At 43.6% G+C, this 27,973-nt stretch overlaps 1 protein-coding gene across 2 annotated transcripts in view; it reads right to left on the bottom strand.

Moving 5' to 3' along the window:
- The window catches only part of LOC148039488 (c-Myc-binding protein), a 130,670-nt gene that overhangs the window by 60,269 nt on the left and 42,428 nt on the right, over nt 1-27,973 (bottom strand). The gene's annotated exons all lie outside the window — the stretch shown is intronic.

The raw sequence follows: 27,973 nt of genomic DNA, 5'->3' as shown, positions 1-27,973 counted from the left end.
ATTTAAGTCACCTAAGCCCATCACATGTCCTTGTTGCATATATGTGCATACATCCATACTCAAATCTTCAAAAGGTTCTTGCGGATCCACTTCATGTCGTGCATAGAAGGGGAACTCCTTATGTGGAATGTAACATCTCACAAAGTGCATCAGTGTAGTGTGCTTGAGCATAATCCATATGTGCCGCTTATGTCGGTCTACTTTACATACATCAATCATTCCTTCCAAATGACATTTGTATATGCATGCAACTCCTCCTTGCCCTCTTTTTCCTACATGTGACTGATATGCGCTATGAATTATGTACCCTGGGATATCCGGAATTCTACATGTCTCCCACTCCCATGTCTCGGCAAGGAACACAATGTCAGCATCACCAACCATAGCATTAATGCTTTCACCTTTATGCCATGGAAACTCTCTGCAATTTCAAAATAATACCTTCACAAGCACGCAGCTCCATGGAGTGTGACGGTTGGAGAGAGTGTAAGCAGAGTGAAAGGTACGAGTCGATTAGAGTGTACCAACAATGTGTTGGTACACAAAGAATAAAATGTATTTATACTTAGGGCACGTAAAGGGTGCGTTCACATGTACAATGTGTGTGTACTATATACGGAGGTTACCGGGCCTTTATATCCCAACATCCTTTAAGGCCTCTAGGTTGTTGAAGTCTCCTCTAACAATCCAGGAGTCTATCTCTGGGAATCCTGCTGCAATCTCCACCCAGAACCTGCTGCATGCCTTGACCTCAGTGGAGGCATAGACATTGAGGACTCCGAGGCACGAGTCCCCAATATCCAACCTGACCCGTAGAACCCTCCTTGCCACAATCGCCCCATGATGCTGTACACAGGCCGTAAGGCTCGGGCCGATGGAGGTGCATACGCCTCCACTCCTACTGTGGGCACCGATGGCGTATTCCCAGTAGGTGTGTGACCTGCCTTGGAGAACCTTCCCTACCCGATGGACCTGGGCAAGGGTGAGCTTGTGCTCCTGTAGAAGTAGGATGTCTATCCGTCCCGCAAGGGCCGGCTGCAACTCCTACCGAATAATCAACTTCCTAGAACCACGTGCCCCACTGTAGTGGAGACTATTCACATTCCAGGATGCAAGGTGTAAGCTCATGGGGAAACCTGTGAGTGAACGAACAGGCATCTGTTTGGTGTGAAAGCTGCTGATGAGGAGGAAGAACTATGGGGCATGCAAGTACGCTTTGCCGCAGGCCTGGACGGCAAGCTCCAATCCCCCATGGTGGCCCTCAGGTGGACCATAGGGGTGATAGATACTCCAGATGCTACTACCAATGCATCTATCAACCATGCTGAGAGTCATGACTCTGTACACTGGTAGAAAGATAATGCTCAAGTGTGGGACCATGGCACCAACCCACCAGTTAATGTCCATCATGCAACCTAGCCACTACTGTGCAAATAGTGCTAGTCTTTCTCCCATCCACTGGGAGATGTGGTCCGCCACCTGACTCTTCACCTCCTCCTCTATCTGTGTCGTCGTCCAATCCCCTGAGTGAGAGGACTAAAGGAAGAAAGCATGTTTGGTCCATCCAGTGGTGCTAGTAGATGGACCTTGCCCCTCCTAGACTTACGAACCACGAAGATCTCCACCTCTAGAGGTAGTGGGAACTCTCTGCGCTCCACAAATCTCACGTAGGACCACAGGCCACTACGAAGAACTCCTGTGGTAACAGTTGCGCCGCCTGTCTCGGAAAAGTGTGGCAGGTAGCAGAGGTAGATGAGCTAGTGGCTATGTGGGAAGGGCAAAACTATTGGTACAAGGAGGATGTAGGCATGTATGGCTCATCTCCTCCTGTGGAAGGACGAGGGGTGGGTCTGGGGGAGATCACCTGTACTGGGTGCGGATCAGGGGAGGGTGCTCGACAGGAGAGGTGGTGGGGGGGAAGAAGATCAAGGGATGGTAGGGTGGTCAGAGGCACATGGCGGATGTGGGGTACCCGGTGGGATGGATAGGGGGGGCTGCAGAGTGCTCTGCCGAGGGGGTGTTGCTTGCCCTCCTGCTCCCTGCAGCCAAGGTTGTGTCTAAGGAGCTGGCTACGGCCTCCCCTGTCGTCTCCCTCTCTAACGTCTCTCGATCCGTGTGAAGCCATCAACATCCATATGTGGGCCTGTCGGCGGGGCCGCCTTGGCTCCGAAACACGTGCAATCTACTGCCTGCTGCCCAAAGTCGTGGCAATGCAGGCACTGCCCTAGTTGCCCAATCACAATGAACTGCTGCCTAAAGGAGTAACCTCTTGCCTCAATCTCCACGAACTTTGGTATACTCTTTGTGTCTTTCACGACCACTCGTACCTTTGGGAATCCTACAATTGTCACTGCATCTACGAAGGAGGCACGAAGGACTATGCCGAAGAGCCATCCAAAGTCCTCCACTAACTAGCGGTACTCTACCGCTAGTTCGGGGAAAAGTAAGGTGATTGGATGTTTGAGAAATCTGTTATGGAGCATAAATGTCTCCAATATGAAGTTGCTATACCAGGGAACCATGTAAATGACCCCCTTCATGGAGCCATAGGGTGAGCTCTCCACAAACTCATGAGTTGTGTCCATAGAGGTGAGTCGAACCATGAAAATCCCTTGGCCCATGAGGACTGCCTCCTCGATTTGCGCTATGCCCATGCGCAGCATGGAGTGGAGCCAACCTCGCAACTGGGCTCTCGAGGGGGAGTGTCCAACGACCTGACCAAAGATCGTTGTTTCTTTCAACTCTAGCTATGTGGCACGGACGGCTAACAGCTGTTCCTCAAAGATGATGATGCACAAGGTGTTTAGCTGGGGGACACTCGCAGAATGCGCCGGCGTCTTGACCAGAGTTTTCCATTGCGCATCCCCACTGAGAACCTACCTATCACGTTGTTGTACTACTGGAGAGGGGAGGTTGTTGTTTTCCAAGTCAGGTGATGTGTCTACCTGGCCGGGCCTCAAGGCAGAGGAGGCGGGGGCAACGCACAGGGCGTAGGGGGACAACGTGGTGGCGAGGGTGGGTAGCACAGCTTGACATCGAGACGGGGGAGCAGCGCAATGGCACTAAACTTTCACACATCAGTCCTAGTACAAAGGAGATCAATCTTCAATCTAGGAGTGGGATAAGTGGAGGTAGTGGATCCATATATCTATTTGGGGGTTACATTTACCTCATGCCACATGCAACTAAAGATCAAATCACATGAGGATATGCAGCATTAGCCCCATTGGAGAGCAGTGCCATCACACATACTTCCATTAGTCCCACACATGGCGGTGGGTGTTTGATACACTAGTCACACCTACCATAACGCATGAAGCACCTGCCTAGACCCCTAGCTTGGCTACGTATCTATGGATACAGATTAAGAGACAACAAATTATCATGCTCTCGCAGATGATACGCAACAAACCATTAGTACCACATGAGATCATTAGAACACAATTTGTAACACCTCCTATGATGATGGAGCCTTTATTCAAAATCATCAACTTTATACAAAGAGTATGAGGTATGCATCCAAATAAATTGCCTAGGAGAGCTTTGGAGGCTTCATGGCAACTAGCATAGACAAGGCATGGCAACTCATGGTATGCACAAGTAGAGCAATGGCTCATGGAATATGGGTGTCAAAAGATGACATACCAGCAAGACAGTAGGGTTTGTGGGGAGAAACACGAAGTAAACTCGACAAACATGGAGAAGAGAAGAGAAGAGAGAATAAACTCTCATGAATGGAATGATGAAGTTCTGAATCATGGAGTGAATGTGATACAAAGGAACAAGGGTGTCGTAGCACAAGGAAGATGATGAAGACAACCACAAACCACGAACCACAATGTCCTCTTGAAGGGGTGTGAGGTGGAGAGGCTGAAGAGAAGAGGTGACGAATTGAATGAATCAGACGTAAGGAATGAACCCGAAAGTGGCCTATAAATAGGGACAATCGGTCTAGGATGGCGCCCCTTTTTGGGGCTGCAAACCCTAAACGCAAAAATGCAAAAACGCAAACTACAGGTGAAGGGTGAAGGGTTTCTCAATTACCCCTCTCAAGCCCAAAAAGGGGAACAAGAGAAGAGTGAGGAAGAGATGCAATGCTACATGCTGAAGAATGCTCATGCAGTAAGTGCCACTTGGACAATGTCCCTCATGGGGAAATTGCTCACTTGCCCAATCGCCCTAGTACAAAGATGATGAAATCATGCAATGCATCGGAGGAATGTTGGACTTTGTGTGATGCCGAGAACCATAAGTATATGACCGTACTCGATCTCAAGAGGTGGCTCCGTGCTGACCAAGGGACGAAGAAGATCCACCCTATAATCTGAGAATACTACTTAAAAGGAGACCTTTAAAGATAATCAGGAGACAGGATGAGTTGTAGAACTTGAAACTCAACCTCGAGAGAGAAGCCACTAGCTCCGTGACTCCATGTTGAAAGGAATACGAAGGCCTAGTCACCAAATCGCTACTAAAGATCCAAGAGCCCTGATCTAAGTAGGTCCTCTAGATCCTGGGTAAGAGTAGAGAAAATGACTGCTCAAGGGAGAGCCACTCCTCAAAAGTGAAAGATGGTGGTGCATAAAAAACTTCATGGCACATAGGGTCCCTCTCTGAATCAGAAGGAGTAAAAGTAGGAGCCCCCTCTGAAGCCGAAGAAAAATTGGAAGCCCCCTCTAACGGCGAAGTAAGAAAATCCCGGTCTGAATCCCAGTCTGAGAGAGGAAGGAAATCCAACCACTCATGGATCACGGACTACAAAGCATCTGATGATAAAGGAAGTGCCATCGGTCATGTCAAAGAAGGTATCTGGGACTCGGAAGAAGAAACCGAGAAGCACCTAGAAGTGGCCTCTCAAACCTGAGTGGATGAGCCAAGGGTTTGGAACTGTCACAGACTCTCAGGAGAGTGGACTGTGGAGGAGATGTGGGCCGTGGAAGCCACTATACCCAGACATAGGTGAGGGAAACCTTTGCACAGTGGGGTGGTCTCTAGAAGAGCTTATCGCCTCGTAAGGTCTTAGAGTTGCGTGTGCTTGAAGGGACTTAGTGTGCTTTGGGTACAGCTTATTGCCTTGAGCATAATACTCTGATAGCCAATGCAGAACGATCTCTATGGCCCAAAAGGAGGTGGCACAAGGAGTGCCTGGTGGAAGACATATACTCCGGAGGGGTGGGGAGCAAAGGTCGATATCGATAGTCTTCGGTGGGATGACCGTTTGTGCCATAGTAGGAGCACCCAGTAGATTGGTCACCTGTTGGTAAAGAAGCCATGGATACCAGTATGCCTTGATGAAAAATAAATAGGTCATCCATGAACCATGAACTACAATGTCTACCTCAAGGGCTAGGAGGGCAATGGAAGGGCTGGAAGTAAGCTGCCAGTGGGAGGAGGATGCTACCAACAGTAAGAGGTTGCAACCAGTAGAAAAAACGCAGATGAGGAGAGAGAAAGACAAAACGCAAATGAGGAGAGAGAAAACAGCAAACGTAGGTTGCATGAGAGAGAAACACTAAAAACACAAGAAAAAACCAACAATAGCAGTCATCATGCTAAAATCAACTCCGATGTGATAGGCTGGAAACAGGTACCAAACTGTTATAGACAGCAATAGCCATCTTAGACTGCGATGTCCTCCGCATCCATGCTGTGAATAGCAAGCTGAAATACCTGAAAACTGCAAAAACGAGATTGTTTTCTGAATAGAGAGTGATCAACAACAGTCACTTTGCTGTAAACAGCTGCAAACTGTGGATGGAAGGCTGGAAAACAAGCACCGGACTGTAGATGACAACAAGGGACAGCTGAGACTGCGATGTCCTCCACGAAAGGGATGTGGACAGCAAGCTGAAAACACCTGAAACCTTCAAAACGAGATGTTGATGCAACAAAAGAAGAAGAGAAGTAGATGCCGAACCTGCCACCGTTCTTTGCCTTCACTGGAGTGGAGGATCTTTGCCACTATTTGAGTAGATCTAGCTCTGATACCATGTCAAAAGATGACGTACCAACGAGACAGTAGGGTTTGCGGGGAGGAACATAGAGTGAACTCGGCAAACATGAAGAAGAGAAGAGAAGAGAGGAGAAACTCTCATGAATGGAATGATGAAGTTTTGAATCATGGAGTGAATGTGATACAAGGGAACAAGGGTGTCGTAGCACAAGGAAGATGATGAAGACAAACACAAACCACGAACCACAATGTCCTCCTGAAAGGGTGTGAGGATAGTGGAGAGGCCAAAGAGAAGAGGTGACGGACTGAATGAATCAACCGTAAGGAATGAATGAGAAAGTGGCCTATAAATAGGCACAGTCAATCTAGGATGGCGCCCCTTTTTGGGGCTGCAAACCCTAAACGTAAAAGGCAAAAACGCAAAAACGCCAACTGCGGATAAAGGGTTTCTCAACAATGGGATCGACATGGACCACCTCCCTCCCTTCCAGTATGACCTTAACTCCCCCTCACACCTCTCTAGCATTCAGATGAGAGGGACTCATGTGATAGGATCTCTATCATACAACATACACGGAACTCACCCTAGCAGCCCCTCCCTTCAAAGATGTCACCTACTTATGAGAAACAGCCATAGCAACATGGAAGAGGCGGAATGGGGCCTTGGAACACCGTTCCCTAATGGTCAGGAATGGGAAACACGTTCCATGTCAGCTGTTCCACAACATTCCAACTCTACCATTCCATGTTGAAAATGCGTTCCAACTTTTTCTCTCTTTTTTTGGGGATGATGTATGATGTATCTTTTGATAGTTTATTGAGTGCTCATAGTCTCATTGGTAACTACTCATTAGTTTGGACTCTGTATTCAAATTTCAACCTTTGAGTTATGACTCATAAGTCTCTAGTCTTGACTCTCAATTTTATATTTGTATGTACTATTGGCCTTGCATCTTGGGCATTCGCTCTTTCATGATGCTTTGATATGTTACTCAGCCTTTCAACATTTATACATTATGGCCCTTGAGTCTTTAAAGTTTAATCATTAGAGTTTTAACTTTTCTTGGTTGTATGCAGTGTGCTCAAGTCTTATTTGCAGCATTGATTGATCTTAATGTATCTCGCACCTTTTATGCAATATGATGTTTAAAGAGTGCTTTAGAGTGTCTTTGAACACTTGTGAAGTTTTTTAATGCATAATTGTTTTAAAAATGTTAAATTTTATCTATTTTTAATTCCCCGTTCCCTCTGTTCCTAAAATGGGGTCCCCCCTTTCCAACCACGTTTCCCATTCCCGTTACCGTTTCACGTTTCCCGCTCCATGTGGCTATGGCAGCAGCTAGCTACAGAGGAGGGAGAAATGAGAGATTGTAGCCAATAGACTGTGTGAGCTGAAGAGAGTGTGTTAGCTCAAGAATGAATGGCACAAAAAGAAAGTTCAAAGTACAACTAAGGTCTAAGGTAGACCTAACCAACCTCCCACACCCTAATTAGAGTTGAATTAACTTAACTCTAGAGCCTAGTGTCACCACATTTAAAGTCCCAAGACACCACACTTTGACACTTAAATTATATTAGGGTCCACACATTGTCAGAGTGCAGCGATGCAAAAGCGTAGGACAAAGACTGAGAGAGAGTGAACACAGAGAGAAGACATTGTCGCACCGTAGAAGAGTAAGATGAGTCTAGGGGCAGCTAAGCTCCTCCAACAATCTCCAAAGCCACACAACCTCACATGTCGTGGAAGACGCAGCCCAATACTCCGCCTCACTAGAAGAAAGGGCTACCGTGGGCTGCTTCTTGCTACTCCAAGAGATAACACCTATACCCAAGGTAAAACAGTAGCCTGTAGTAGACCATCGGTGGTCCACATTGCCAGCCCAATCCAAGTCACTCCAACCTGCAAGAACCAAATCTGAAGCATTTGAACCTGCGGGATAAGAAATCCCTAAGTCAGAGGTCCCCCTCAAATACCGAAGAATCCTCACGCCAGCCTGCCAATGCACCTGTTTGGATTTAGTCATGAACCCTGCCAAAAGACCCACAGCCAAACAAAGATCAACACGAGTGTTGAGAAGCCAAATCAAGGATCCAATCAACTGACGGTAGCGTAAAGCATCCATCACGGGAGAATCTAAGTGTAAAGTGGCCTTCCAATTCGGATCCATAGGAGTAGTAATGGGCCGACAAGTCTCCATCTCAAAAGTCACCAAGAGCTCCTGAATGTACCTCTGCTGAGAGATGAAAATCCCCCTCTAAGACTGATAAATCTCATGACCCAAGAAGAAATGAAAAAGCCCCAAATACGTCATCTCGAATGTCTTATGTAAAGCTGTCTTGGTCTCTCGGACCTTCTGTGCATGATCCCCTATCAGAATCAAATCATCAACATACAACACAAACAACACACGACCAACCTCAGAAGTGTGCACATAAAGCTGCGGATCCGCCTTAGAGCACTGATATCCCAACTTCGACTGAAGAAACGAGTCAATCTTCTCGTTCCATTTACGCGGAGCCTGCTTCAGGCCATACAAGGTCTTCTTCAACCTGTAAACTTTCCCATCCGAGGATCCAAAGCGAAGAGGCTACTCAACATAGATCTCCTCCTACAAGTCACCATTCAGAAAGGCCGACTTCACATCCAGCTGATAGACAGGCCATCTCCTATGGCCAACCAAGGCAAGAACAGCTCGAATAGTCGCCATACGAGCAGTAGGGGAAAAAGTATCATGAAAATCAATGCCTGGGTGCTGAGCAAAACCTTCAGCAACAAGGCGAGCCTTGTGCTTGTCCAAAGAACCATCAATAAGGTACTTGGTCTTGAAGACCCACTTGACACCAATCACCTTCTTGTGAGAGGAACAAGGCACAAGAGACCAAGTGTCATTCCTCTCAATAGCCTCCAACTCGGCTTCCATAGCCTTCTGCGAAGTATCAGACTGCAAAGCCTCCTTCACTGAAGTGGGCTCTCGATCCTGCATAACACGGGTCAGCAAAGAATAGTTGGAGCAAACAAGCTCCGAAGAACGTACATGTTTCCTCCCTGACCTCCGCAATTCATCCTGCGGTTCCCACTCCTCAAGGACACCCTCGATCCCTGAATCTCGGAGTGTGTCACGGACCCAACGAGGAGGAGATCGAACCTCTCCATCTGCTGAAGACTCAGGAACATCCACCGGCGAAAGCTCCTCGGGGGTGGCCAGTGGAAGAGAAGACTCCGAATCAGAAGAAGAATCTCCATCAAGAGGCTCTAGCTCCAAAGAAACTGTCTTGGGAGCCCAACTCTCCCTTGGATCTCCAAGGACGGGATACTTCTCACCCCCTTCTGTGGCAGGAACTTCCACAAACCGCACATCTCGGCTCGTGTAGACATCCTGCTTGACGAGATCAAACAAACGATAACCTTGGGACTGGGAGCTATAACCAACAAAAACCTATCACCGGAAAGCCGCCTCGAACTTATCACGCTGCGTCTTCGGAATGTGCATATAAGCGTCACACCCAAAGATCCTAAAATAAGAGACATCAGGCTTAGTCCCGAAGTAAGCCTCAAAAGGTGTCATCCTGTCAACGGCTGAAGTGGGAGATCGATTGAGGATGTGAACTGTGGTAGCCACTACCTCGGCCCACAGAAACTAAGGTGTCTGGCCGTGCTCCATCATGGTGCACGCCATCTCGATCACACTTCCGTTTTTTTGCTCCAAAATGTCATTCTCTTGGGGAGTGTTGGTGTTAGCAAACTCCTGGTGAATGCCCCTATCTGCACAAAAACGAGCAAACTCGTTAGACATAAATTCACCTCCCTTGTCTGAACGCAACATCTTCAGTCGCCGGCCAGAACGGTTCTCTTCAAAGAGAAGCCAATCCTTGAAGTGAGAGAAACCCTCCAACTTCAAATTGAAGAAATAGGCCCAAGTCATCCTGTTGTAGTCATCTACGATCAACATGAAGTACAAGCTCCCCTTCAAGGACTCGGTTCTCATTGGGCCACAAAGATCCGTAAATACAAGCTCAATGGGTGAAGTAGACCGCCTAGAAGCTTTATTGGGAGTCGCATCCTGATACTGTTTCCCACGAATGCAGGAGACACATGGCTGATGGCTCACCACTATGTCCGGCAATCCTCGGACAAACGATCCTCGCGATGCCTTCCGAAGGTACTCGTAGTTCAGGTGGTCAAACCGAGCATACCATAGCTTGGATTGTGTCTGAGAAGTAAGAAGAAGAGAAGTAAGAGCTGAAGAAGACTAATTTGTAGACGCCATTCTCCTCATACCTTAGAGTGAGAACCTTCCTTGATCCACGATCAAGGACTCCAACAGTATCACTGTCAAATTCCACCACGAGGCCAAGAGCACACTTATGGACCGAAAGTAAATGATACCTTAAACTTGGCACATGCAACACCTCAAAAGTGTGGGTACCACCACGTCCATCTATAATAAGTTGCATCTCACCCCGCGCAGCAATAGACACAGAAGAGTTGTCTCCAATGAGAATCTGCCCACATGAAGGTCGCAAATGGGCAACACTAACGGAAGGAGTCATGTGCCGGGAGACGCCACTTTCCACGATCCACTCACGAGCCTAGGGAGCTGTCATCGCAGCATCAGAAATCTTCGATGTAGAGTCCTCAATGATTGCTAAGTGTAGAAAAGTAGCTGATGAGGGTGCAGCCACCACTCCAGAATCCTTCGTGTCCTTCTTCTTGGTGTCCTTGTCTTTGTCGGGGCAATCCCTCTTCCAATGACCGGTCTTTCCACAAATATGGCAAGTCGATTCCTTCTCCTTGTCCTTCTTAGATTTGTTGTCCTCCTTCTTCTTTTGGTTCTTCCCCTTCTTTTGAGAGGCTTGACCAACCAACGCCTCCGATTTGGAAGCATTATGTCCCTTCAACTGTTCCTCCTGGTCCAAGACCATAGAAACCAACTCTTCCCACCGAAGAGTCAACTCCCGCCTTGATGCAATAAGAGCAGAATAAAAAGTATCGAATCGTTGCGGCAACTGGGACAGTAAAGTGATCGCCATGTCTTCGGAACAAATAGGCTTTCCCGCATTTTAAACCTGCATCTGAAGCTGCCGAAGCTTGTTGACGTGTTCCCGAAGCAAAGAAGACTTATTCACGGACAAGGTCCACATCTGCACCTCCAAAGAAACCCTCTTCATCAAGGTCATCTGGTTGTACATCTAATCGAGCTCCAGCCATATCTCTCGAGCCATCGTCAAGTGCTCGATGTGAGCTATCACGGCTATAGTGCAAGACAAAAACAGAAAATATCGAATCCTGGCAATCAATTTGTCCCAATGAGACTGGGCCTTGGTCAACTCCGCGCGAGCATTGGAAGAGAGTTCGGACTCATCCCTCATCGAGCCCCTGTTAATCTTCTCTATCACCAGTTCCACAAATCATAAGACTCCAAAATGGCCAACATCATCATCCGCCAGATGCGGTAATTGTCACCATCAAGCTTTTGATCCGATGGAAGAGTTGGTAGGACAGGCACCTTCTTGCCCATGATCGCCTGGAACTCCAAATCAATCTCTGTACACATGTTAACCTGTAATACCTGCACAAATGCAAAATCAGTCCCCTTTAACTATGAAAACGCAGCCTTCTAGGGCTAGTTCCTCCGCTGCCCAAACATTGTTCACCCGCCGGAGGCGATGAAAAGGTAAAATCTGCAATGGAAGGCCTAAAACGCAGCCTTCCTCCCCTTTCAACAGCAATAACCTGCAGCAAATTCACCAATTAGACTCCTTTCCGCACGCCCACGCTTACTTCAGCCTTGATCCGATGCACAGCCCTCCCACTCGCCCTCGAATCTTGGAAACGCAGCCTTGTGTCGCGCTGAAATCTCCTCTTCAGATAGGGTTCAGCCCTCAGTCAGTCCATCTTCACCGCTCCGATACCATGTCAAAGTGCAACGATGCGGAAGTGTAGGACAAAGACTGAGAGAGAGTGAACACAGAGAGAAGAGAGAGAGAAAAGGAGACGGTGTAAACGCAAAAAATCTGCAATGTAGTATGTTGTATAAGAGTGCAGAAATATACAAGGGGACAGAGGAAATATCTGCATATGTCTCCGACTTGATGACCTCGATCTCCGTCAGCCTTAGCACACTCTGTCTCAACCAACAGATCTCAAGATCAGAATCTGAAATGAATGAATAGAATAGATAGGAGATTGTGCCACTACCTGACTATAAAAAGCCAAGAAATAAAGAATGCCCAGCACCAGGTCGGCTGCATTATATGCAGCTGACTGCAAAAAAATAATAAAAAACTGTCCAACTGCAGGCTGCCACGTGGCACCTCCGCAGACTGTTGACCTGGCTGCTGGCATCCATACTGCTGACATGGCACTCTATCGTACTCTCCTATCCACCAACTATCCAGCAAATGACTATCTAACACACACCACATGAATTACATTTGGCACTGCCTAGAATTGGCAAATTCCAACAACCCCCTGCAGTGCCAATGTGATGAGGTACAAGAATATCAATCACCAAAGGCTAATAAGTTCAAGGACTTGTGGAAAGCCTTAAAATTCTCACATGGTAAAGCCTTTGTGAAGTATTTGCAACATTTTCCTATGTGGAAATATGTTGAGCTAAAACACGCTTTACAACCAATTAGCACTTTTAAATAGCCCCAAAATACGCTTAATTAATGAAAAACACAAATCTCGTGCACGGTGTAAACGCCCCGAACAACGTAGTATGTTTAACAATTATGATATTCGCTTGTTTTCGAGATGTAATATAAAACAGAATGAACACTTAAAGCTGAAAATGAAAATTACTCATAAAATTACAGCCATGAAAATGTAAAAGTGATGGAGACAAGATTGAGGGTTGAAGATGGGCAACGCCCCCTTCCTCCCCCCCCCCCCCCCCGAAGAAATATATTTATGCTCAACCCAAGTCCCTTAGGGAAGAGCTCAATTACAATCAACCTGAGAGTGAGAAGAAGTCTCACTCTCACAAGATCATGCAAAGATGTACAAACACACATGCATTATCTATTATGCAATGATAAGAACTGATTTCTTTACAGCATGAGAGAAGAAAGAGGGAAAATCAGCCTTTCTCCATCGTTGATCAGCAGTACATGGATAGGGCTTGCTTCTTGTTGCTAAAATGGAAGAAAGAGCTAGAGAAAGAGGTGCTGTAATGAATTTACAGGCTTGCTGTCCTATAAAACAGCAGTGATAGAAGAGGGAATATGGAGGAATTTGATAATGGAGAAGTGGGGGATGATGATGGGGATGGATGGGCCAGTTTCTGGCTATCTATGGGTGATGTACATGAGTTTACAGCAAAGAAAAATGATGCTGAATGAAGAAAAACGAGCTCTTATTTATAGGAGAGAGAAGAGCTAGTACAAAAGGGGAAAGTGGAGTAGCACAAGACAAGTGTCCCCAGCCACATGTCATGAGATGTGACAAGTGGTGGGACACTTGGAAACTTGTGTGACAAGTGTCTTGACACTTGTCTCTTCTCTATGGCCTTCCTTTTTGGGCTGATACTGTCAAGAATAGAAACAACCAAATTTAATAAGCACGGTCAGAGTATAAAATTTACTATTTTTAGAATGGCATCCCTATTTTTTAGGACTAGCATTTTTAGGCTAATTCGAGGCTCCTAAAATTTAGGGACCTCCTAAAATTTACGGACCCCCCAATATGGGTGTCATATGAAAGCTTTTTCCGTGTACATCGCAAAAACGGTATCAGAATCTTCGTGTGACTTTCCTATGCAAAGAAATGTGCATTTCAAGCTTTCAGCCCACACATGCACATTGTACAAGCATTTCATGATCATGCCATCTTGTTGATTGTAACTGTTTGTTCTGGCGGATCTAGCCCACGCTTCAAGACATCAATCCTTTCTGTGTGCGAGTCTAACCCTGATATGCGTGAGTTCTGGTCACAGGCGCCCAATCGGGCCATATAGGTGGAAGTGTGAACTATCTTTTCTCTAACCCACCGTGTGGGTCCACCATAACCTATGACCACTCATCAATGGCCAGCTCCAATGCACTTTTCTTTATATCTAATTAGTGCAAAGGAAACAAATTTAATAAATCATTATATAGACAAATTAATGAAAAAGGATACAAATTCTGTTTCTACAGATTTGTGACAGCCCTCTGGCTTTTATTCAGTTGTCCTCAGCTACAAAGCTTCTTGATATGGCTGAAAAATGTCTAGGTAATCCTTCATGAATTTTTCATCTACCCACTGTGCATCTGTTGTGGGTAGATTCTTGAATTTTAGTAAGAATTTTTGTGTCACAAGGCCACTTCTCGTGGTTCGATCCTTGCGAAACAAAATCTATTCAGGTTCTAAGAGTTGCTCTGTTTCTTCAACTTCTGGGGGATCTTCAGTAATGGGTTCCTTTGATTCTGATTCTATGTAAGGTTTTAGCAAACTTACATGAAAAGCATTGTGTATTTTCCAATGAGCAGGAAGCTCAAGTCGATAAGAAACTTTATTTATTTTCTCAATCACTTTAAAGGGTCCAAAGTATCTACTGGAGAGCTTTGGAAAAGATGAATTTTGACCGGAACCTTGTTTGAGCCTGCTTTTATCAAACTTTAGCAAGACATATTGACCTTTTTCAAAAGCCAAAGGTCTTCTTCGTTTATCTGCTTGCTTCTTTTGTCGCTCTTGGGCAACTTTGATAGTGACTCGAACTTGATTCATTTTTGTTTTTAAATATGAAGCAAACTCATCAGCAGCAAAAATCTTATCTTTAGTGCGAATAATTGGAGGAGGAATCACTTTACCCTGTACTATTTCATTTGGAGCTTTCTCTGCAGATGAGTGAACTATATTGTTGTAAGCAAACTCCAATAATGGAATATATTTCTCCCATTGTGACTTATGTTCACTAACATAAGCTTTCAGCATATCCAAAAAAGTGAGATTCATCACCTCTGTTTGGCCGTCTGTTTGAGGATGAAAAGCTGAGGAGAACTTTAAAGTGGTTCCCAAATTCTTAAATAAAGCACGCCAAAAGTTACTTGTGAATTTGGAGTCTCTATTTGAAATTATCTCAGAAGGCATACCATGTAATCTGAAGATATGTTGTATGAAAAGTCTTGCAGCTTCTGCGGATTTCAATGTTTTATGACATGGAATAAAATGTGATTGCTTGCTGAATCGATCAATTATGACCCAAATCATATCATGACCTTGAGGTGTTCTTGGAATACCTGAGATGAAATCCATTGTGATAGATTCCCATGGATCTTTGGGCACTGGAAGAGGTTGCAACAATCCGGGAGTCTTCTGCCTATCATACTTGGATTTTTGGCATACTAGACAAGCCTCAATGAAGTTATATGTATCTCTTCGTAATGTTGGCTAATAAAAGTAGCGCTCAATTACACTTAGAGTGGCTGCCCTCCCTCTATGCCCTGCATAAGGGGGTTCATGACTTTCTTTAAGCACATTTTGTCGAACAGGAAGAGTGATACAAAGGCGATTCTTCATGAGAAGGTAACCGTCTTTGATGGAATAATTTGGATGAGAATCCCTTGCTGTAAATTTGACCAAATCGCTGGTATCTTTATCATAAGTATTCTTCATCGTTTGAAAATCTTCATGATGAGCCACTATAATAGTTGCAATGCGAGGCACTCTAGAAAGTGCATCAGCAACTACATTTTGTTTCCCTGGAGTGTACATAATTTGAAAATGAAACATAGACAAGAAATTTTCCCATCTTGCATGTTTCTCCTGCAAATGTTTTTGAGTCTTGAAATACTTCAAGCTCTGATGATCAGTTTTAATAAGGAATCCATTGCCTAAAAGATAATGTTTCCATATCTTCAAAGCATGAACCACTGCTAAGAGCTCCTTTTCATAAATGTCATACCTTTTCTCCACATCATTTAGACGGCGGCTTTCAAAGGCTACGGCATGGCCTTCTTGATTTAGCACTGCACCAATACAATCACCGCAAGCATCTACTTCCACCACAAATGGTTTTACCAAATCTGGAATGATAAGAACAGGTCCAGAAGTAAGAGCTGTTTTCAGCCTTGTGAAGGCTGTCTTCTCTTTTTCCTTCCATTGGAAAGAGGTCTTCTTCTTTGTAAGGTCATGAAGTGGAGAAGCCATATGTGCAAAATGCTTGATGAAGCGGCGGTAATAAGAGCATAAGCCAAGAAACGATCGCACCTCATGTACATCATGAAGATGAGGCCATTCTTGGATTATCCTGATCTTTTCAGGATCCATCTGAATCCCTTCAGAAGAGATGACATGCCCAAGGTAATTTATTTTATACATGAAAAATTCACTCTTTTTATCATTTACCAAGAGTTGATTTTGTTGAAGTAATTGTAGAACAATCTCCAAGTGCTGATGATGCTCCTCTTCATTCTTGCTAAAGACAAGAATATCATCAAAGAAAGTACCGATATATTGTCGATGCTCTCTAAAGATGCGCTCCATCATTCGATTAAAGGTGGCTGGTGCATTGATTAATCCGAAAGGAACCACCAAGAATTCATAAAGACCGTATGAAGTGCGAAAAGCAGTTTTGTGTACATCTTGTGGTATTACCCTAATTTAATGATAACCACTCTTTAGATCAATGCGTCTGAAAACCTTTGAGTCTCCTAGACGATCCAAAATGTCGTCAATTCTGGGAATAGGAAACCGATTCTTCACAGTGATTTTGTTGAGGGCTCGATAATCAATGCACATCCTGAATGTGCCATATTTCTTTTGAACAAGAAGAACCGGTGAACAAAATGGTGAGCTACTTGGCCTAATTAGCCCATGGTTGAGTAGGTCTTCGACTTGCTTTCTGATTTCTTCTTGTTGAGGACGGCTCACATGGTATGGTGCTATACTAGGAGGAGAACTGCCCGGAATAATATCAATATGATGGTCTTCTGGCCTTTCTGGGGGAAGCTGATAAGGAAGATCTTCCGAAAAACAATCTTTATACTTTTCCAAGAGCTGAAGTTGCTCTTGGTTTTCAGCATTCATATTATCTTTTACATCAATGACATAAAGCAAACAACATTGAACACAATCCTTAATTGCTCTAGAGACTTGCATATGGCTTACCATAGGTATGGTGTCTCCAAAAACTCCAGCTTGGATCTCGTACTTCTTGCCTTTGTTGGTGAATTCTACCTTCTTTTTCTGAGAGAAGATGGTTGAATCTACTCTATGATTCCAGGGCATGCCAAGAATCACATCGCAACCATCAAGGTCTCCAATACAGAAGGTATCTTCGTCACTGTAGCCTTGAATTTGAAACTTGAGCTTGCCAATGTAGGGTGTCAGAGTCTTCACTGTGTCACCTTCATCGGTATTTAAAGCTTGGCGAACTTCTGTTGGAGTGTCCATCTCTTCATTCTTTAATCCAAGCTCTTTAGCTAATTGCAAGAAAATGACATTTTCATTCGCCCCAAGATCTATCCAGAATAGTGCTTGCTTACCTTGTAATTGTCCCCAAGCTTTTAATAATTTGCGCATCTCTGGAGTGTGAGTTGTGTTTGCAACTACATCACTGATAGCATTGATTTTCACTGGCGACTTAGGCTTGTTGTCAGAAACCTTGCTTTGTCCTTTGTTTGGACATTGCTTCGCTATGTGGCCTATTTCCCCACATTTAAAGCACTTCCCTTCTTTTATGAAGCGCTGCTTTTCTTCTTCGGAAAGTTGCTTTGCTTGTGGGTATAGATTGGAGCGAAATTGAGGAGCATTAGAAGGTGCATAGGGCTTCATCTTCTTTTGATTTGATGGCTGCTTTTGCCGCTGTTTTTGTCCTTCATTTGGGGCTGAATACTCCTCATCATCAGCTACTCTCTTCTTATCATTCTTTTGGAATGATTTGTTGCCATTGTGCTCCATTTACCATGTCTCAGCATGGTCAATGAGTTCCCTGAGACTAGAACAATGATAATGATTAAGAGCAGTACAAAGTTTAAAATGCAAACCTCCTTGAAACTTCCTAAGCTTTTTCGAACTGCTGATCTTCTTGAAATGTTGGACCTTCAAAAGTAGCTCCCAAAATCTCTTGGTATAGTCACCAAGTGACTCATTTTTCCTTTGTCAAAGCCGATCCCATTCCATTTTTACATCTCTTTTAAAATGAACAGGAAGAAATTGGCTTTGTATCATGCGAACAAAGGACCGCCATGATTTTGGGGCAGCATGATCATATTCCAACCCCGTCCACCAAGTATGGGCTAAGTCGGTCAAATGTAAAGCTGCAAACTTAATCTTTTCTTTTTCTTTATACTTGTCACGACCATACAAATTTTGAAATTGACGAATAAACTTCAGAAGAAGATCAAGATTTCGGAAACCATCATGCATACTGAACTTGATCTTCTTTTCAAGTTGAGATAGTGACTTAGTCTTCTTCTTCTTCTTATGTCTTCGTCCATGCCCGGATCTTGAGGTTGAAGATGATGAAGTGCTTGATGGGGATGAGAATGGAGACGAGGGTGAAGAATGTCGATGCCTTTGACGATGATGAGGTCTTCCACGAGAAGGGTGTGACTCTTCGTCACTAGAAGAGGGTCCATCAAAGTAGGCACCAGATGACTTTGAAGAAGAGGATAAGCTTCGACGCGATCTCTTTCTTCGTCTTGAAGTAGAATGGGACTGCCTCTTAGAAGTAGTTGAACTTCTTGATCAGCTCCTTTCATTGGTATGGCTTTGTCTCCTTGAAGCAGATGGGCTTCTTTCCTTGAATTCTTTAGAATTCTCAACTTTTTCTAGTTTGAGAATTTGCTCACAACTTTGCTGATTCTCCTCTCTAAGACTTTGAATGGCTTGCAGAATAGCACTCAATTGATCCATTGAGACTCTAAGAAAAATATGCTCAAGCACTCAATGCAAGGGCTGAAAACAAACAAACTTATAATTGTAATCACTACAAGTGTTGGGGTGAGGACCGAGCCAAAGCTCTAATACCACTGTAAACGCCCCGAACAACGTAGTATGCTTAGCAATTATGATATTCGCTTGTTTTCGAGATTTAATATAAAACAGAATGAACACTTAAAGCTGAAAATGAAAATTACTCATAAAATTACAGCCATGAAAATGTAAAAGTAATGGAGACAAGATTGAGGGTTGAAGATGGGCAAAAATCCCCCCCCCCCCCCCCCGAAGAAATGTATTTCTACTCAACCCAAGTCCCTTAGGGAAGAGCTCAATTACAATCAACCTGTCTCACTCTCACAAGATCATGCAAAGATGTACAAACACGCATGCATTATCTATTATGCAATGATAAGAACCGATTTCTTTACAGCATGAGAGAAGAAAGAGGGGAAATCAGCCTTTCTCCATCATTGATCAGCAATACATGGATAGGGCTTGCTTTTTGTTGCTAAAATGGAAGAAAGAGCTCGAGAAGGAGGTGCTGTAATGAATTTACAGGCTTGTTGTCCTGTAAAACAGCAGTGATAGAAGAGGGAATATGGAGGAATTTGATAATGGAGAAGTGGGGGATGATGATGGGGATGGATGGGCCAGTTTCTGGCTATCTATGGGTGTTGTACATGAGTTTACAGCAAAGAAAAATGATGCTGAATGAAGAAAAACGAGCTCTTATTTATAAGAGAGGGAAGAGCTAGTACAAAAGGGGAAAGTGGAGTAGCACAAGACAAGTGTCCCCAGCCACATGTCATGAGATGTGACAAGTGGTGGAACACTTGGAAACTTGTGTGACAAGTGTCTTGACACTTATCTCTTCTCTATGGCCTTCCTTTTTGGGCTGATACTGTCAAGAATAGAAACAACCAAATTTAGTAAGCACAGTCAGAGTACAGAATTTACTATTTTTAGAATGGCATCCCTATTTTTTAGGACTAGCATTTTTAGGCTAATTCGAGGCTCCTAAAATTTAGGGACCCCCCAATATAGGTATCATATGAAAGCTTTTTCCGTGTACATCGCAAAAACGGTATCAGAATCTTCATGTGACTTTCCTATACAAAGAAATGTGCCTTTCAAGCTTTCAGCCCACACATGCACATTGTACAAGCATTTCATGGTCATGCTATCTTGTTGATTGTAACTGTCTGTTCTGGCAGATCTAGCCCACACTTCAAGGCATCAATCCTTTCTGTGTGTGAGTCTAACCCTGATATGCATGAGTTCTGGTCACAGGCGCCCAATCGGGCCATATAGGCGGAAGTGTGAACTATCTTTTCTCTAACCCACCACGTGGGTCCACCATAACCTGTGATCACTCATCAGTGGCCAGCTCCAATGCACTTTTCTTTATATCTAATTAGTGCAAAGGAAACAAATTTAATAAATCATTATATAGACAAATTAATGAAAAAGGATACAAATTCTATTTCTATAGAGTTGTGACACACGGTTCCAAAGAGTTTCAATGGTCCCCCAAAACCCTAATTTTTGGGGCACCCTTCAACATCTATAAATAGACAGGCTGCTATGTCATCATAGCACCTGATTAGCCTGTGTTTTCAACATCTGGTACCCGGTGACAGGCTACTACCATCTCTCCAACCGAGCAATTGCTGTAGTACCTACGTTTTTGTTGTCCAACAGGCCGTCTACATTAGCAAGCATCTCCTCTATTGTCACCTGACAGTTCTCTGCCTCAACACTCTTTCGTCTCCGACTGGTGGTTACTATACTTGGGATCCGTCTTCGATGGACGTTACTCTCCGACACTGCATTGCCCTTGGGTATTCTGTACACTCTTAATTCATTTACAGCATTCATTCACTTCAAAGTTTCTTCTCTCTGTATTTAAGTTTTGAATTTTTGTATTTTGCCTTTTGCGTTTAGGGTTTGAGTTTTGCTTGTCTCTGTGTCTGAGTCTTTGTGTCTTAGTCTTAGTCACATATGTTGTGTTTCCTTGATGCAAACTCTAGCATATCTTCACACAATAAACATCAAGTTGATTTCTCCTGCATAAGATCTCTCTTTGGCATATGGTAGTGAATCTCAATGTGTTTTGTGTGAGCATGAAACACATAAGTTCGTACTACTGCAATAGTACTTTGGTTGTCTAAGAAAATGGGTGTAGGACCCTCAAATAGAACCTATAGATCAGCTAGCAACTTGCATAGCTGTATGCATTTAATTGTTGCTTTGAAGGATGCCCTATACTCATCCTCACAAGACGAGGTGGCCACTGTAGATTGTTTCTTACTAAGTCGTAAAATGCATGAACAGCCCAAAAAGAAACAATATCCACTAGTAGATTACCGAGTAACTGAGTCTCCAACCCAATCTGAACTATTGTAAGCCTATAGCTACAAGTCTCCCCTTTGGGAAATATCAAGGCATGTGTCTGAATATCTTAGAAGTAACAGAAGATCCGCTTAAAAGCTTGCCAATGAACTACTCATGGGCTGTGCATAAACTTGCTCACCTAAGATACTGCAAACTGTATGTCAAGGCATGTGTTGCAAAGATAAATAAGGTATCTAACAACTTGGCTGTAAATTGCAACATCAATCATCTCACTACCATCATGCATAGAAAGCTTCAATCTTGGCTCCACAGGAGTACTCATAGGTTTACAATCCTACATATCAAATGAAGTGCATAAATACATCCAACTTTGCCTTAATACACCTATGTGTAATGAGAATAGTCATCTATAAAAGTGACAAAATACAAATGACGATTGAGTTCTCTAGTCCATGTAGAACCACAAACATCTAAGTGAGTAAGCTGCATTTTCTAGATAGCACGCATTGCACCGTCCTCCTTAAAAGCAAAGCAATGCATTTTCCCAAGTATACACCCCTCACATGCATGGGAAGATGAAGTATCAACTAGAGACAAAGCATCCACCATCTAACAACATTGAAGTGTCATCAGACTACCAAAGCTCATATGACCATAGCAAGCATGCCAAAGCTCAACATTCTGCATAGCAGGAGTAAGTGTACTGGATCAGAGCATGATGTGACCTCTTCTCATAAGTATCCAACAAGAAGAGACTGTTGTACAAAGTACTTGACAAACAAAGTGTATAATCAAGCTCTCTATCTTTGATAATGCACATGATGATCTAAAATCATTGTTTATTAAAAGCCAAAATTGAAAGAAGGTTTTCCATAATCCCAAGCATAAATAATACATCCATAAGCTGAAAATCTAATCCATCTGTTGCAACAATCTCAATTGTACTGATGCCACAAACATCATAGCTAGAGCTATTCGCACAAGAAACTCTCTCCCCCACAAGGGCTAATAGCATGGATGTGAAGAAATACTTCTAAGAAGTGAAGCGCCTGGATGCCCCACTATCAAAATACCATGTATGCTACATTTCAGTAGCATTAAATGCTGAATCAATCATAGACACATGTCATAGCTACAAGTTAGAAATGTATAATCCTCCTCAACCAAGTTGGCATAATCTTCTTCTCCTTTACTAACCACTTTCTACATTCATCTATCTAATGGTCATGCTTCTCGCAATAGTAGCATTTTCCCTTTTTTTTCCCTTTTTCTGAGTCTTGGGTAGCCTTGCCAAATGGTTGTTCTACATCAGCTCTAGGTTGTTCACTTGTTGCTTGCCTTTGCCTTTATTTTTATACCTAGAGAACATAGCTACATCACCTGATCTCATAGCCATGTTCTTCCAAGTCTATTCGTCTTGCAAAACAAGAGAACTTTTTTTGTTGATCGACTTTATTCTAATCATGTCCTATTTATGGGCTGGGCTTCTTCCTCCTCAGTCATTCATGCTAGCGCACTCTAACATCTATAAGTCCTATTGGAGAGAGGAAGCCGGTATCAATGCCCATTCAGCCTCTATCAGAGTGCAGCGAATGCAAAAGCGTATGGACAAAACTGAAAGAAAATGAACACGAGAAAGGGAGAGGGTAAAGAAACAGAAGAATGCAAAAATCTGCAGTCAATGAATGCTGAAATGAAGAGGGCAGATATACAAGGGTTGTAGGCGTATCTCCTCCAGCCGTATCTCTCCTACCAACACCTGGAAAACAAGTGAGTGGGGCAAGCTGCTAGATAGGCCTAAATAGGAGAAAAGAATGCAATAAAATATTGCAGATGGCCAGCAAAAAACTGGCCGACCTGATCAAAACCAGCCGACTATCAGTCATCCAACTACCACATGGGATCATCGCCTCACTGACGAACTGCCCGTACACCGTGTCTACTGAAAATGCCCATTGATTGACAAGAATAATGAAATAATAACATGATGCCCTCCAAGAGTACCTCCAAGAGAACTAATTGCATCAATGGTAACCTAAGAACTGCTAGTCCAAGGGATGAATAATCTCTAACACCTCCTCTTAGATCCTGGATGCGGCATGTGGCTCAAGGATATGGAGTGCTATCGTGGAATCTAGCCCAATCTGAATCCATCCAACCTATAAGAACCAAAGGGGAATCTCAAGTACCTACCTGATAATGAATACCAAGGTCAGGGGTCCCCCTAAAGAACCGCAAAATCCTCACAGCAACCTACCAATGTACCATCTTGGGTTCACTCATGAACTTAGACAACACATCTACAAGAAAGCACAAATCAACCTGAGTGTTAAGAAGCCAAATTAAGGATCCCATCAACTACATGTAGCATGTAGCATTTGCTATCTAAGAATCTGCATGGGTTGTAGCCTTTCAATTTGAATCCACTGGAGTAGAAATGGCCTTACATCCCTCCATCTCAAATGTGGCCAAAAGCTCCTCCACATACCGTTGCTAGGAGATGAAGATCCCCCTAGGAGTCTAGTAAATCTCATGGCCTAAAAAGAAATAAAAAAGACCCATATCCATCATCTCGAACACCTCGTTTTGTGCCGCCTTAGTCTCGTTGACCTTTTGGGCATGGTCACCCATCAAAATAAAATCATCCACATAAAGCACAAACAACACATGGCCTCTAGCTGAGGTGTGGACATACAACTGGGGATCGGAAGAAGAACATCGATATCCCAACTTCCCTTGGAGGAACGAGTCTATCTTCTTGTTTCAAGCACATGGAGCCTGTTTGAGGCAGTAAAGGACCTTCAACCTGTACACCTATCCATCCTATGAGGAAAAGCCAAGAGGCTACTCAACATAGATCTCCTCCTTCAAATCACCATTTAGGAAGGTAGACTCCATATCAAGCTGATAAACCAGCTAAGGCAAAAATGGCTCTACTGGTAGCCATCCAAGCTATAGGTACAAAGGTGTGAAGCCCTTTGCAATGAGCTATGTCTTATGCTTATCTAGAGTACCATCACTGTGATATTTGGTCTTGAGGACCCATTTTACACCAATTACCTTCCTATGAACTTACCAAGGCACAAGATCCCAAGTGTCATTCTACTCAATAGCATCTCGCTCCTACTCCGTAGCCTTCTTCCAATGCTGGGAGTGCAAAGCCTCCTTCACGGGGGTGAGCTCCCTATCCTATATGGCATGGATCATCAAACAATAGTTAGTACAAACAAGCTTGGTAGCATGTACTGGTTCCTCCGAGACCACTGCAGACCATCTTGCTGCTGCTACTCCTCAAGGACTCCCTCAATCCCTAAATCATGGAGTGTGTCTCGTGCCCAACAAGGAGGAGGCCGGATCTCTCCTCGACATACATCATCTGCTAAAGTCACTGGAACATCAACCCGTAGTGGCTCAACTGGGAAAACTTGTGGGGAAGTAATATCCTCATCCAAAAATGAAGCATCTCCACGAAGCACAAGCTCCAAAGATATTGTCGTTGGCGTCTAACTATCTCTTGGATCTCCAAGCACAGGGCGCTCCTTACCCCCCTTTGAGACTGAAACTTCCAAGAACTGAACATCTCAACTCAAAAAGACATCCTGCTTAACGGGATCATACAAATAGTAACCTGGGACTGCGAGCTACAGCCCACAAACACTTGTCTTCGAAAAGGTGCTTCAAATTTATCAAGTTATGTCTTCGGAATACGGACATAGGCGTCACACCCAAAAACCTTGAAATAAGAAACATCATGCTTAGTCCCAAAATAATCCTCATAGGGCGTCATGCAAACAACGGTTGAAGTGGGGGATGGATTAAGGATGTGGACTATAGTAGCCACAACCTCTATCCAAAGACATTGAGGTGTTTATCTATGCTCCATCACAATGCCAATCATCTCAATCAAACTTCAGTTCTTCCGCTACAATATGTTATTCTCTTGAGGTATATTTGTGTTTACAAACTCTTGGTGGACACCATGATCTACACAAAACGTAGCAAGCTCATTAAAGACAAATTCTCCTCCTTTATCGAATCGTAATGTCTTGAGTTTTTGGCTTGATCGGTTCTCCTCAAAGAGCAGCCAATCCTTGAGGTGGGAGAACATTTCCGACTTCAATTGCAAAAAATAATCCCATGTTATCCTGCTAAAATCGTCCACAATCAGCATGAAATACAAGCTTTCCTTAAGGGACTCTGTCCTCATAGATCCACACATATCTGTAGATACAAGCTCAAAGGGTGCTGAAGATTGCCTCGAAGACTTATTGGAAATGGCAGCACAATGTTGTTTCCCACAATAGTCCATATTCAAGATTTACTAAGCAAGGTTCTACTCTTGTACTTTGAGCTCTCTTCTTCCTCTTATGCACACTTTCCCATGCTGCTACTCTGATATTCTAACAGGTTCATGATGGGCTGTTACTTGACAAAAAGTAAAATTGACTCCTAGTCGAAGCTCACATGAGGGGACACTTTGGCGGTCTTAGCCAAAGGCGAGGAATCCATATTTACATTGCTCAAAGGCATTTTTAACAGGCTAGTCTTATATACTACTACAAGACATTCTTGATACTATGATTCTTCTCTATTTTCAGGAGCTAGTACAATTGACATCGACATCAGGCAAGGCACCTTGACGATGGCTTGATCACCCATTACTTGGGTATCCATGGTCTTATTCTAGTGGCCTTTGTTGTATGGACTATGATAAGTCATTTGTCAAAAGTGAATGTAGTAATGGAAGCATAAACAGATGCTGAAATAAACAACCACACACAAGGAAAAATGGGAAAAAAAAACAAAAAAACACTACAAAGAAGAGAACTCAGAAGAATGCTTGGGAAATGGAACCTATAGACCAAACACGCGAATGTCGCATACAATAGTGAGCCACTAGCTGCATAGGCAATGGCACCGGCACCTTCTCTCCAACAAAACTTATAGTTGATGAATGACTGACTAAGAAGGGAGCCCCTGAGTATATAGGCCAGAATAGTGCCATAAATGGCAATAGGTCGCCTAGCAATAAATGCCTAAATAATCATCATAATGACCAAAATAAAATGCTTGGATTCCTCAAAGCATTGGCCACTCCATCAAACTACGCAACGAGCTTGTAGAGCACAACCCCCACAAGATGAACCTCTGAAAGGGCAAACTACATGTGTCGAAGTTGGTCATGTACTTGTGCGACACAAGGTAAGAAAGATTGAATAGTATCCTTCGGCTCAAACTTCATCTACTGGAGCTGTCCGTAAAGAGTGACAACGCACATAGGCGAAGAAGTCTCGTGCAATACATGAAGCTTCGCCCAAATCGCTAGAGAGGCCCTGCAAGAAGTGATTGCCGGAAGGACTTCTTTAGAGATGCAACAAAAAAGAGCTAAATATGCATGAGCATCATCAATATCCCATGTGAGCACAGCTTCTTCATAATTGTGCTCATCAAAATCAGCTAAAAGAGGAGTAGGACGCTTAAGACACTCACAAGCTCCAGACACGATGTACCGTAACCGCTTTTGTACAAACCATGCTCTCACAACAACACTCCAGGTTAGATAATCAAGGCCATGTAATTTGTCATCAGTGGAACAACAAGGGGAGCCATCTAGAGAGGATAGGGAGAGAAAATAAAGAAGAAAATAAAGAAATGAAGAGGAGGAGAGAGAGAGAAAGAGTACAGCCAAAACCAACAACACAGACTACACTTAACAGAGTTCAAACACAATGTACACCAGCTGATCACAAAAACGACTGCAAAAACAAGAGAAGAGATGGATTACAGCCAACAAACACTATCAAAAGCTGGAAATTTCTGTCACCTAGCCTACAAGGGCATTAAACAAAGTAAACGCAGCAGCTGCAGCATAGTACCTCATGTTTCTTGTTTGGTGCAATTGTTGGACAAAGTACCATATCTACCTACAAAGGGTTTTCTTAATCTTGGAAGATACACCATATTATGGTATGGGATATAGCAATCAAAATCCTCAAATTGGTTGACGTGTGCATGGATCCAGCTCATCCTTAAAGCATATAGCTCCAATTCTCATTTTTTCAAATGATTGCTGTCCGTGTAAACAGCCACAGCATTTTGCTAGGCAATGTCAATGGCAACCAACCAAATGGAAAAGGACACCAAGGGTAGCTAGAACAAGTTAGAAAAGCAATGACAATAGCCACCAGTCAGTCTCTCTCCCTTCAATATTCCTCACAAAATCCTCAACAAAAAATTCTATACAAAGATGTAATAGTCTCCCTCTTCAATCCTTTTGACAAATTGGCTGAGAACAATCACCCTAGAGAGGTTCAATTGTGAGAGATGGCTTGACTAAAGAGGAAACTAGTCTATTTTTTGCTATTCCTATCCACTTATTCAAAACATGTACATCGAACGGCAAGGAATATTTTCTCCCCTTTGTCTTCTTAAGGGCATGCCCCCTTAATCTTCACTTTATATCTGTAGCTTCAAGCAATCTTCAGAACCTATGAGTTTCTCTAAGATAGTCTTATTCCTACCATTGAACACTTGTTACTTGGTAAGCTGAACAGAACCTATATGATCATGTACTAGCTTACTTATATAGGTTTCCAATTCATCACATTTATATTCCATCCACATAGCCTCAGAAATACCTTGCATTCTGGCCCTTTAATCTGTTTCATATTCCTCAAAGCAGCCCTTTGGTGCTTCTTGAATAAAGAAGACGCACAATCCCAAGTTCAAAACACAATCATGTTGTACTTCTCCTTCTGGCTAGATCATGTGGACAGTTGGTATTACAAACTCTT

The sequence above is a fragment of the Lygodium microphyllum genome, chromosome 2, assembly GCF_053477565.2.
Source record: "Lygodium microphyllum isolate KBCC chromosome 2, Lygodium_microphyllum_v1.1.10, whole genome shotgun sequence".
Lineage (NCBI taxonomy): Eukaryota > Viridiplantae > Streptophyta > Polypodiopsida > Schizaeales > Lygodiaceae > Lygodium > Lygodium microphyllum.
The sequence above is the reverse complement of the archived record's forward strand: the minus strand, read 5'-3'. Positions and strand labels throughout refer to the sequence as shown.